The sequence below is a fragment of the Artemia sp. Qi Xiang Cuo genome, chromosome 21, assembly GCF_049724085.1.
Source record: "Artemia sp. Qi Xiang Cuo chromosome 21, ASM4972408v1, whole genome shotgun sequence".
Taxonomy (NCBI): Eukaryota; Metazoa; Arthropoda; class Branchiopoda; order Anostraca; family Artemiidae; genus Artemia; species Artemia sp. Qi Xiang Cuo.
The window spans coordinates 49,829,347-49,842,583 of NC_142814.1; positions in this window are offsets into that span (position 1 = coordinate 49,829,347).

Consider the following 13,237-nt stretch of genomic DNA (forward strand, 5'->3'; position numbering starts at 1 on the left):
CATCCTATGTATATTTGTTCAAACCACTAATTCACTTTACCCCCCGTTATTTTATTTCAGAGCTATTTGATTATTTATTTTCATTTTGTTATTATTTTTGTATTTAGACAATAATTTGAAAAAAGTGATCGAGAAATTTGGTTTTATTTGCATGTTTTTAATGGACAAATGGGCAGAGCTCCAGTATTTCTGTTTAGGGGGAGGCAAAAGGGGGTCTACATCTGAGATTCAGAAGGCATGGGATATTCTTTAGGGGAAAGGGGTGAAAATGCAGGCCTAAATTTGTTTTAAAGATGTCTGAGAATTAATTTTCGGATATCTTTGAAGTTTCCCCAACAGCACATTTTTCTTCACGCGGTAGGGAAAAAAGTTTACTATTTAGCAAAGAAACTATTCGGTTGATTTCAAAACTAACATAATGCATAATAAACAATAGACGCGAACAAAATAAACATACAATAGACTACTGGTGCTCGGTTTTAACTAAAACTGTCAGCAATTAGTTGCTGTAAACGACAATAGTGTAGCGTAAACACCTTCCTCAACTCCTTTGCCCGGTAAAAGAGACTAAATCTCAAAGTTGAGCTAAGCGCTATTCCAACATTCCTTGCATCACCTTATTCAGTTGCATGCGATTTGAAAATTGTGCGGAAGCAAACTAAACAGTGCACTATTTGAATTGCCATTGTCAAAACCTTACACAGGAAAATTACAGCCCCCCTCCTTGAACAAGAAGAAAAATTACTTTTTTGCATGGACAACACTGATATGTCCTCTTTTATTTTCTCCTGCATTTTTTTCGTCGTCACTATCAGGACATTGGAATATGAAAGAGAACTGTTTAATTGAATTGCTTAATGGGGTTTTGTCAATCACACTAATGCCCATGCAACATTATAGTCACACTTGTCGATAAAGTCAAAATTACGCACGGCTACAGCGCTAATTATGTTCGCTGTTCATAATTTCTCGAGTTGAACATTTTTCAACTTTAAAACATAAATTCCATGACTGACTAATCAGAATCAAGGTTTAAGTTGTAACTTTTAAAACCAGAAAAGATGGAAACTTAGAACAGCGGTTTTTCTATCTGGGAGAGGAATCTGACAAATGTTAAGAAGACTTAGTATTAGTAGAGATCAGTTGGACACAAACTCCTGTTGGTGCAAACCCTTTAAACTAATTTCTTGCAATTTTAATTTTTTCTTTTTAAATACAAGTGTGACTCTAAAATCAAGAAAATTGCCTTGTCATTCACAATATTTGGCTTTCTTTATCGATATATGTGACTTTTATGTGGCACGGGCATAACACTTTCATTAACTCCCGAACGTTAACTTTTGAATGCATTGTTAAACTCCTAAATGGAAAATTAAGAAAAGTAGCAGCAGTTACACTTACAGTTAGAATTGCAGTAGGAGACAGGTCAGCAGCAATAGTTAGAATTACAAGTTTTCACGGTCGTAAATAGTCGCGAAAATGGGGGGGGGGGGGGTATTAGTGCGTAATGTGAAAGTTTAAACGACTTCTTTTAGTAACTCCTGAATACTTTTCCCCCTTATCATATTTTCGGAAGATGAAAATGGGGTGATATACTTTTTCATATACTTCACACAGATAAATTTAGGGATTATCATTTAAAGCGTTGCCCAATTAAAATGGACAAGATATTTGGCTTTCTTTATCGATAGATGTGACTATGATGTTGCACGGGCATAACACTTTCATTAACTCCCGAACGTTAACTTTTGAATGCATTGTTAAACTCCTAAATGGAAAAATTAAGAAAAGTAGCAGCAGTTACACTTACAGTTAGAATTGCAGTAGTAGACAGGTCAGCAACAATAATTGTAATTACAAGTTTTCACGGTCGTAAATAGTCGCGAAAATGGGGGGGGGGGTATTAGTGCGTAATGTGAAAGTTTAAACGACTTCTTTTAGTAACTCCTGAATACTTTTCCCCCTTATCATATTTTCGGAAGATGAAAATGGGGTGATATACTTTTTCATATACTTCACACAGATAAATTTAGGGATTATCATTTAAAGCGTTGCCCAATTAAAATGGACAAGATATTTGGCTTTCTTTATCGATAGATGTGACTATGATGTTGCACGGGCATAACACTTTCATTAACTCCCGAACGTTAACTTTTGAATGCATTGTTAAACTCCTAAATGGAAAATTAAGAAAAGTAGCAGCAGTTACACTTACAGTTAGAATTGCAGTAGTAGACAGGTCAGCAACAATAATTGTAATTACAAGTTTTCACGGTCGTAAATAGTCGCGAAAATGGGGGGGGGGTATTAGTGCGTAAGGTGAAAGTTTAAACGACTTCTTTTAGTAACTCCTGAATACTTTTCCCCCTTATCATATTTTCGGAAGATGAAAATGGGGTGATATACTTTTTCATATACTTCACACAGATAAATTTAGGGATTATCATTTAAAGCGTTGCCCAATTAAAATGGACAAGATATTTGGCTTTCTTTATCGATAGATGTGACTATGATGTTGCACGGGCATAACACTTTCATTAACTCCCGAACGTTAACTTTTGAATGCATTGTTAAACTCCTAAATGGAAAAATTAAGAAAAGTAGCAGCAGTTACACTTACAGTTAGAATTGCAGTAGGAGACAGGTCAGCAGCAATAGTTAGAATTACAAGTTTTCACGGTCGTAAATAGTCGCAGAAACGGGGGGGGGGGGTATTAGCGCGCATTGTGAATAGTTTTAATAGCTTCTTTTAGTAACTCCTGAATACTTGTCCCCCTTATCATATTTTCAGAAGATGAAAAAGGGGTGATATACTTCTTCATATGCTTCACAGATGAATTTAGGGACTACCATTTAAAGCGGTGCCCAATCAAAGAAAGCTATTGAATATATGAAGGTCACATAGTTCAAGTGATACGAACGTATTTGACCTATTGGTCGAGCGTGTTATTTCCCAACAACAGCAATATATAATAGCTTTTCACCCATAATTAGGTAAGTTCACCTTAAATTTTCTAAGAGCACTAATTTAACCCACAGGTTCTGAAATCAAAACAGGTTCTGAAAACAGTCATTTGGCTTTTGTTCAAAGATAATGCGGCAACAGCGGAATTATTTTAAGAACAGAAGTAGGCTTAAATAATGGAAGGCACCTGCCAATTGATGATTTGACGCGTTCTAGTCTAGAAATGATGTGTCATTTCCATTTTATTCACTTTAGTAAGTATTATATGGAAATTGCGTACTCAGTTTTATGTGTATTTATTAATTAATAGACTGGAAAGCTATTTAGAAAGTTTTAACTTTTTGTTTACATTGCATAGAACACAGATCCATCTTAGCTTTGGAAAAAATCATGTTTCTTCACTCTGGAGGGAGTCTGTTTGGTAAAGTTCTACCAAATCATATTATTGAGTTAGGAATAAAGTGAATACACCATTCAATGCCTTTTTTATGCTGATTACAAATATAATAGCCTAATCATTTCTATCGGAAATGAATTTTAGCCCCCTCCCTTATATATACCTAACCTAACCCTGAATTGGCATATATAGGGGGGGGGGCTTCTATATGGTCAAACCACTGAGCTTATATTTGTTTCAAGCCATAAGTAAAAGAAAAACAGATGGTAAAGTTTTACCAAATCATATTAGGCCTATTGAGTTAGGACTAAAGTGAATACACCATTTGATGCCTTTTTTATGCTGATTACAAATATAGGCTGATAATCATTTCTATCAGAAATGAAGGTAAAATTCTACTTTAGTTACTTTTACCTATATTGGAAAGGGGTGAGGTTAGGAAACTGAAACTTTCAGGGATGGGTCTGCAGGCTAAAATATGTCCTGGGAAGGTATTTTGAAGTACTCATCTCCGCTCCTTCTCCCACTAGAGGATCCTGAAATTTGCCTACATGACAGGTATTGAAATTTTGGCAAAACAAAATTTTACCTTAATTTTCAGTTATAAGATTCTTTTTCTCTGGCTTTAGTTCTGAAAATGCAATTCCTGTTATTTGAGTAGTATTTTAAGCCTTATCAATGTTAATCTTCAAAACTTAGGAAATGTATTTGCATATCTTTAATACTCTATAAATCAGGATTGAGCGAAGTTGTGAGGCTGAAAACAATTTTGTTGGACTTCATTTTAAGCAGAAGATCTATTTTATAAGGTTTCACTTTTATAACACACATATTTTTAAAGGTCATCAAAGGTCAGGACCCTCTAGATGGAGGAGTGGAGGTGGGTACTTCAAAATACCTTCCCGGGACATACCTTAGCATGTAGATCCATCCCTGAAAGTTTCATTTTCCTAACCCAACCCCTTTCCAAGATAGCCAAAAGTAACTAAAGTAGAATTTTACCGAAATGAATTTCAGCCCCCCCCCTATATATGCCAATTCAGGGTTAGGTTAGGTATATATAAGGGAGGGGGCTAAAATTCATTTCCGATAGAAATGATTAGGCTATTATATTTGTAATCAGAATAAAAAAGGCATTGAATGGTGTATTCACTTTATTCCTAACTCAATAATATGATTTGGTAGAACTTTACCAAACAGACTCCCTCCAGAGTGAAGAAACATGATTTTTTCCAAAGCTAAGATGGATCTGTGTTCTATGCAATGTAAACAAAAAGTTAAAACTTTCTAAATAGCTTTCCAGTCTATTAATTAATAAATACACATAAAACTGAGTACGCAATTTCCATATAATACTTACTAAAGTGAATAAAATGGAAATGACACATCATTTCTAGACTAGAACGCGTCAAATCATCAATTGGCAGGTGCCTTCCATTATTTAAGCCTACTTCTGTTCTTAAAATAATTCCGCTGTTGCCGCATTATCTTTGAACAAAAGCCAAATGACTGTTTTCAGAACCTGTTTTGATTTCAGAACCTGTGGGTTAAATTAGTGCTCTTAGAAAATTTAAGGTGAACTTACCTAATTATGGGTGAAAAGCTATTATATATTGCTGTTGTTGGGAAATAACACGCTCGACCAATAGGTCAAATACGTTCGTATCACTTGAACTATGTGACCTTCATATATTCAATAGCTTTCTTTGATTGGGCACCGCTTTAAATGGTAGTCCCTAAATTCATCTGTGAAGCATATGAAGAAGTATATCACCCCTTTTTCATCTTCTGAAAATATGATAAGGGGGACAAGTATTCAGGAGTTACTAAAAGAAGCTATTAAAACTATTCACAATGCGCGCTAATACCCCCCCCCCCCGTTTCTGCGACTATTTACGACCGTGAAAACTTGTAATTCTAACTATTGTTGCTGACCTGTCTACTACTGCAATTCTAACTGTAAGTGTAACTGCTGCTACTTTTCTTAATTTTCCATTTAGGAGTTTAACAATGCATTCAAAAGTTAACGTTCGGGAGTTAATGAAAGTGTTATGCCCGTGCAACATCATAGTCACATCTATCGATAACCATTGTAATTGTAATTGCAACCAAACTACTTTCTTGATTTTCCATTTATGAGAGTTTAACAATGCATTTCAAAAGATAACGTTCCAGTTAATGAAATGTTATGCCTTGCACATCATAGTCACATCTATCGATAAAGAAAGCCAAATATCTTGTCCATTTTAATTGGGCAACGCTTTAAATGATAATCCCTAAATTTATCTGTGTGAAGTATATGAAAAAGTATATCACCCCATTTTCATCTTCCGAAAATATGATAAGGGGGAAAGTATTCAGGAGTTACTAAAAGAAGTCGTTTAAACTTTCACATTACGCACTAATACCCCCCCCCCCATTTTCGCGACTATTTACGACCGTGAAAACTTGTAATTACAATTATTGTTGCTGACCTGTCTACTACTGCAATTCTAACTGTAAGTGTAACTGCTGCTACTTTTCTTAATTTTGTATTTGAGAGTTAAACAATGTATTCAAAAGTTAACGTTCGGGAGTTAATGAAAGTGTTATGCCCGTGTAACATCATAGTCACATCTATCGATAAAGAAAGCCAAATATCTTGTCCATTTTAATTGGGCAACGCTTTAAATGATAATCCCTAAATTTATCTGTGTGAAGCATATGAAAAAGTATATCACCCCATTTTCATCTTCCGAAAATATGATAAGGGGGAAAAGTATTCAGGAGTTAATAAAAGAATTCGTTTAAACTTTAACATTACGCACTAATACCCCCCCCCCCCATTTTCGCGACTATTTACGACCGTGAAAACTTGTAATTACAATTATTGTTGCTGACCTGTCTACTACTGCAATTCTAACTGTAAGTGTAACTGCTGCTACTTTTCTTAATTTTGTATTTGAGAGTTAAACAATGTATTCAAAAGTTGGCGTTCGGGAGTTAATGAAAGTTTTATGCCCATGCCACATAAAAGTCACATATATCGATAAAGAAAGCCAAATATTGTGAATGACAAGGCAATTTTCTTGATTTTAGAGTCACACTTGTATTTAAAAAGAAAAAATTAAAATTGCAAGAAATTAGTTTAAAGGGTTTGCACCAACAGGAGTTTGTGTCCAACTGATCTCTACTAATACTAAGTCTTCTTAACATTTGTCAGATTCCTCTCCCAGATAGAAAAACCGCTGTTCTAAGTTTCCATCTTTTCTGGTTTTAAAAGTTACAACTTAAACCTTGATTCTGATTAGTCAGTCATGGAATTTATGTTTTAAAGTTGAAAAATGTTCAACTCGAGAAATTATGAACAGCGAACATAATTAGCACTGTAGCCGTGCGTAATTTTGACTTTATCGACAAGTGTGACTATAATGTTGCATGGGCATTAGTGTGATTGACAAAACCCCATTAAGCAATTCAATTAAACAGTTCTCTTTCATATTCCAATGTCCTGATAGTGACGACGAAAAAAATGCAGGAGAAAATAAAAGAGGACATATCAGTGTTGTCCATGCAAAAAAGTAATTTTTCTTCTTGTTCAAGGAGGGGGGCTGTAATTTTCCTGTGTAAGGTTTTGACAATGGCAATTCAAATAGTGCACTGTTTAGTTTGCTTCCGCACAATTTTCAAATCGCATGCAACTGAATAAGGTGATGCAAGGAATGTTGGAATAGCGCTTAGCTCAACTTTGAGATTTAGTCTCTTTTACCGGGCAAAGGAGTTGAGGAAGGTGTTTACGCTACACTATTGTCGTTTACAGCAACTAATTGCTGACAGTTTTAGTTAAAACCGATGCACCAGTAGTCTATTGTATGTTTATTTTGTTCGCGTCTATTGTTTATTATGCATTATGTTAGTTTTGAAATCAACCGAATAGTTTCTTTGCTAAATAGTAAACTTTTTTCCCTACCGCGTGAAGAAAAATGTGCTGTTGGGGAAACTTCAAAGATATCCAAAAATTAATTCTCAGACATCTTTAAAACAAATTTAGGCCTGCATTTTCACCCCTTTCCCCTAAAGAATATCCCATGCCTTCTGAATCTCAGATGTAGACCCCCTTTTGCCTCCCCCTAAACAGAAATACTGGAGCTCTGCCCATTTGTCCATTAAAAACATGCAAATAAAACCAAATTTCTCGATCACTTTTTTCAAATTATTGTCTAAATACAAAAATAGTAACAAAATGAAAATAAATAATCAAATAGCTCTGAAATAAAATAACGGGGGGTAAAGTGAATTAGTGGTTTGAACAAATATACATAGGATGTTTGCGCTCAGTTTTATAGCCCAAAGTGGTGATGTATTATGACCCAGGATGCCAGGATGCCAGTTCTAATTCAAATGGTTACGGGGTTTTTGACCCCCCACCAAAAAAAAAAAATGTTTGTCCGATTCGTAAAACATAATAAAAATGAATGTAAACAAACGTTAATACGGGGTAAAGTATTTGGACAGTTTGAAGTCAGAAAACAATTCCTTCTAGCTATGGCCACCAAAAAAACTACAGAATAATAGCGAGGTATCTGGAAATTTTGCTAACTAAAAAAAAAAAATAAATAAATAAAAAACAAGTCCCAGCATAAAGCGAATGTAACGTTCCATTTAAGTGTTTTTTCCAGGTGTTAAGTGTTTTTTTTGTTTTTTTTCAATGACCGATTTTCCAAGTATTAAGTGCTATAATTTGGTTAACGTTGTTTTTCATTTAAGTGTTTTGTGACGATTGCTGATAATAGTTTATGTTATTTGTGCCATTCATTTGTGCCATTTTACTATGTTCATGGCCATATATTTGGCTTTAAAATACACTTTTCTATCTATCTATCTAATATGCAGAATGATTGTACCAAACACATTTTGTATGCAGACCCGCTATACTTACCCCCCTCCCCCTACTATGCAAAGCTATAGCCCAAATTTATTTCTAAAGTAACGAAAAAACTAATGGAAAAACTGGCGTGTTCTCGAATTTTAGTACCAAAATTTGCTCCCCTTACGGAAATAAAAAATATAACACGCACATTAAACTCTCAAATTTGGAAAGCCTTAATTTCCCGGGGGGGGGGGGGTATTTCGGGTTGGTTGGCCTCTATTCCCTTTTGACTCTTTTAAAGGGCTCTGAAACTTTGACTTCTCAATTGAATGAGCCTTCTTTGAAGCTTCTATGAGAACTTCTTTGAAACGAATTGGCTTGGTGAAAAAGAATATATTTTGCGCTTGTTTGATATCGCTGATTCATAAAAAAAAAAACAGGCATCTAGTTTGGGGACACCAAGACGCATAATTGTTCCTAAAAATAAGCTCTATTCTCTAAAAAGCCTATCACAATCCAAAATATGTCAGATTTATACTTCTCAGTCAAAGTTAAAAACAAAAACGGCAAGAGCAAACAAAATAGGAAAAGATTAGCAATAAAAAAAAAGATGCACCAGTCAACATGTCAAAATGATTACAAGAATTAAAACTCGCATACTTCCTAATGAAACTAAACTAGTTGATAAAAACACAAAGAGGGGTAATCTAAGGAAATCGTAAATTGCGACGAAGACCACACTGCCTTTCCATCATTTCTGTTTTTAAAAGATTAAAAAAAAACTTTTTTCAGTTTTAATGATTGTATTTTAATGTGTGTTTGCTTTATATTGTTTTTTATTCTCTTCGTTTGTTTTGCTGAGGACAGCCGTTGGACAAAGGGTCGAAATATTCATTTAGAGTTGCGTTTCACTGTCTTGTTTAAAAATTTCACTATTGTTCTACTTTTTGTTTATAAGGAAATAGTATACATAAAAAGCAAGTAGGAATTGAGATGAGCTGTTAAAGTATTATCGGAAATGTTGAGTACAGTTTAAGAAATTTAAAAAAGAAACACCCTATATACATAAGATTTTAAAATCAATAAAAGAAACTTTACACAATGAATATTAAAAAGAGGATAACAGAGTAAAGAGGTGGGGAGCAACATGTTTGATATTACAATAATATAAAGATAAAATTTCCTTTAAATATTTCTAGTCAATATTTTGTGGAAGAAAAAAGGTGATTTTGTTTAGGAAGATTGAAAGAGGCAAGTTCTAAAGTGTGGAAACAAACCAGAGAAAATTGAAGTTTTTTTCAGGGGCTATAGAGGATATTGTCTGCTAAATGGTCAATGCCAAGCAAAGAGGCGTGGCTATTACAGCCAATGAGATTCACTCTTTAGATTCGTTTAGGTCCTGAAATTAGGAAGATGATGTCCTGGCTTAAGATCAATCAGAGAACTGACCCGTGTGGCTGATGCACACTATCTACTTATGACCTCGGAGCAACATCTCGGAGCTCAAAGAAATTGCTTCCACATTTTTTTGTCTATTACACTGATGCTTTCATAAACCCCATAGCATAAGCTTCTATGTGCCTTTCTTAACTTTCAAAAACAAAGAAAAAGAAACATTATCCACACGGAATCAAATGGGGAGGAAAAACTTTCCTGGACTTAGATTATGCTGAGGATTTAAGTATTCTATTTGAAAGTGTGGGCAAAATAAATGAACTTTTAGAGGTTTTGCTAGCTCAGGGTGCTAGAATAGGTTTGAAAGTTTTTGTTAAGAAGACTAAGTCACTAAGGCTAGGAACGAGTGAAGATGAAAAGATGACGTTGGGTAACGAAATGATTGATCAGTTGGACAGCTTCACTTACATTACTAGTACTCTTAGTAAAGACGGTGGGACGGTGGAAGATATTAAAAGTAGAATAGCCAAGGCTCAGGTTGTTTTTTTTCACAGTTAAAAAAAAGTTTGGAAGAATAGAAAAATAAGTCTGCAAACTGGATGAAAAATAAGAAAAATTGGAAAAATGTTGTAGCCGATGCTAGTTGAAGTCTAAGGAGGCTAGATTAGATAAGTAATGCCTTTAAAAAGACTTTTATTGTATTATCTAAATCGACCATGTTTAAATCAAACAATGCAAGTTACTTTTATTTTTTTATGTTGGTTAGATTACGGATGTTAAGCTGAAAGTGTTTCAACTTTGTATATAGCTTCTGTTAGGCTTAATGTAAAAACTTCAAAATAATGCAGAAAACCAAGAGAACCAAAGCTCTTTATGAGAATAAATGGCTCACAGCATGGAGGTCTCATTGCTTACGGACCTTAATTGGACGTTTAAAAGGTTTATTTAGCCAATGTTATACGGATAATAGCCTGTATAAACTGGCATCAGTAATGAGACCCAGGGCCGTAGCCAGGATTTTTTTTCGGAGGGGTTTTTACTCAAAGATTTTTTTCAGGGGGGGGGGGGTACGCAAAAACCTCAAAACACATACAAAACTTGTTTATATCAATTTTTGTTACGTTTTTACGAGTCAAATAAAACATTTCGGGAGGGGTTCAAACCCCCCTAACCCACTCCCGCTGGCTACGGCCTTGATGAGACCAGAAAATTTTGAGAATTCAATCGTTTATTTATCTAGTAATTAGACAGATATTCTACAAGCCCTAGAATATTTTTTCTTTCTTAAAGTTGCAATTTTTTATCATTTTTTTTACATTCTTGGGTTCTAAAGTACATCAGGGTAGGTGACACCTCCTAGCCTGTCTTGTGGGTGTCGTTGAATACAGAAGTTACAGAAAATAAATAAATACACATTCAGCTCTACAAGGCATTTTCTCTATGTTTTCTTTTTAGACCCTAATTGCGAATTTAGTACTTTTAAACAGCAGTTTTTTCCAAAGACATATCCGATTTTATCAAGTAAATCTCGCCCTTAATGAAGCAATCCTTTGGCAACTATATTTTTTCAGATAATAGCAGCAAAAAATGTAGATTTGATTTTTTTCTTGCAGTTTCAAAAATCTCAGAATTAGGTATTTCATTTTTAACAGTGCTCAAATAAGAAAAGCAGATTTTCCACGTTTCCTTACTATCATCATGGCATCTAGTACGGGACAATGGTTTTTTACCAAAGAACAAATTATGAACTCACCTAGCCGTCGATATGGCATGGATTATGATAAAGAAATGTCACATCGGCAGCAAGCCGCTAATTTGATCCAGGATATGGGCCAAACACTTCAAGTGTAATTGATAAATAAATGAAACCCAAAACGAACAAAAATAACAGTACATAACTGAGTCAAAATCAAAACGACCAGATATTAACTTAAGTTGGGCTCAAAATCCAAATGCCTTGTCAAAGCCAAAACATAATTTTCACTTTACTGAAAAAACATAAATGTTTTTAATTTTATAACTTTAATAAATCAAATAATACTAACATTTTGATTACTAAATATCAGTATATGTATATTAAACTGACAATGCATAATCATTTGTATTTTTGTCAGTAAAGTACAAATTATGTTCTGGCCTTGGGAAGGCATAGGGGTTTTGAGCCCAACTTATGTTACTTTCTGCTCGTTTTGATTTTGACTCGGTTATTTTTGTTAATGTCACTTCGTTTTGGGTGTCACTTATTTAATGATGCTGATTTGCTGTAGTTTAACGTTTGGTAGATTATTTGATTTTAATTTTTATCATTTTTTATTCAATAGAGTTTTTTACTTTGATTTGAAAAAACTAATTTTGTTTAAACAGTTTTTTTAATTAATATCGGTTTGTTTCATATTCACATTTTCTTTTCAGGGAAAAAAGAAAATCATACTTTAAATCTTTTCGCTTTTGTAAGAATTTATAATTTGGCCTGCTATTTGTATGCTGGAAAACAATTTTCAGCAAAATTTAACAACATAGACCCTTATAAAAATCTGGACACAAATAATAGTGTTTAATTTAGTTTCATACCTCCTCTAGTTGACCTGAAATGGAAAACTTGATAACATTCGCAAAAAAATTTGTTTACTTTCTTTGATAGCTTTGATAAACTTACGCTATTTTGATTTGGTCAAATTTTAAGAGCAGAAGAAGCCCTAACAGTTTGAACATAATACCCTCAGTCGTTCTTGGGATACTGCTAAGATGCCTTATTGGTAATTAGAATAAACACAGTGCATTTTTATTTAATCTTAAGGCAACATTTACTTTTTATACATAACGGCAAATGGGGGGGTGGGGGTGGGAGGGGGATTAGTTTCCCTCCAATCACTTTCGACTATTAAAAGGGACATCAGCCCTTTCTATTTTCAATCGAATGAGCCCTTTTTGAAGTTCCTACGGCAACTCCTTCGATACGAAGTGCCCTGGTCTAAACAACAACAACAACAAAAAAATGATACATTTTACCCACATCGATCTCTACTATAAAAATGTCAAGCCTTCCAATCACTTTCGATTATTAAAAAGGGCACTAGGATTTTCGATTTCCAAACTAATGATCCCTTTTTGAGTTTTTACGACAGCGCTTTCTATAAACACCGTATATGCCCCAAGGGCATAAATTACAACCCTTACCCTAAGGGCTGTGAGGGTGGTTGTCATCCTCTAAGACCAAATTTCCAGAACTTTCAACTACGTTAAACAAAATGGCTATCTTAAAATTTTTATTGCATGTGTTTCGGGAAATGGTGGGCGTGGAAGGGGTGTTAGTTGCCTTCCAATCATTTTCGACTATTAAAAAGGGCACAAACCACTCCAATCTCTAATTGAATGAGCACTTTTCAAAGTTTCTACGACAACTTCTTCGATATAAAATGCCCTGGTCTAAAGAAACAAATAATAAATATTACATTGTGCCAACATCGTTCTTATATACCTCCAGGGCATAACTATAAAACCCTTGCCCTAAGGGTTGTGGGGGAGTAACCTCCTCAAAAAACATATTTTCTCTATGGAAATCAGTTACTCTGAACAAAATGGCCATCTTAAAATTTTGATTGGATGTGTTTGGGGAAAGGGTGGGCGTGGA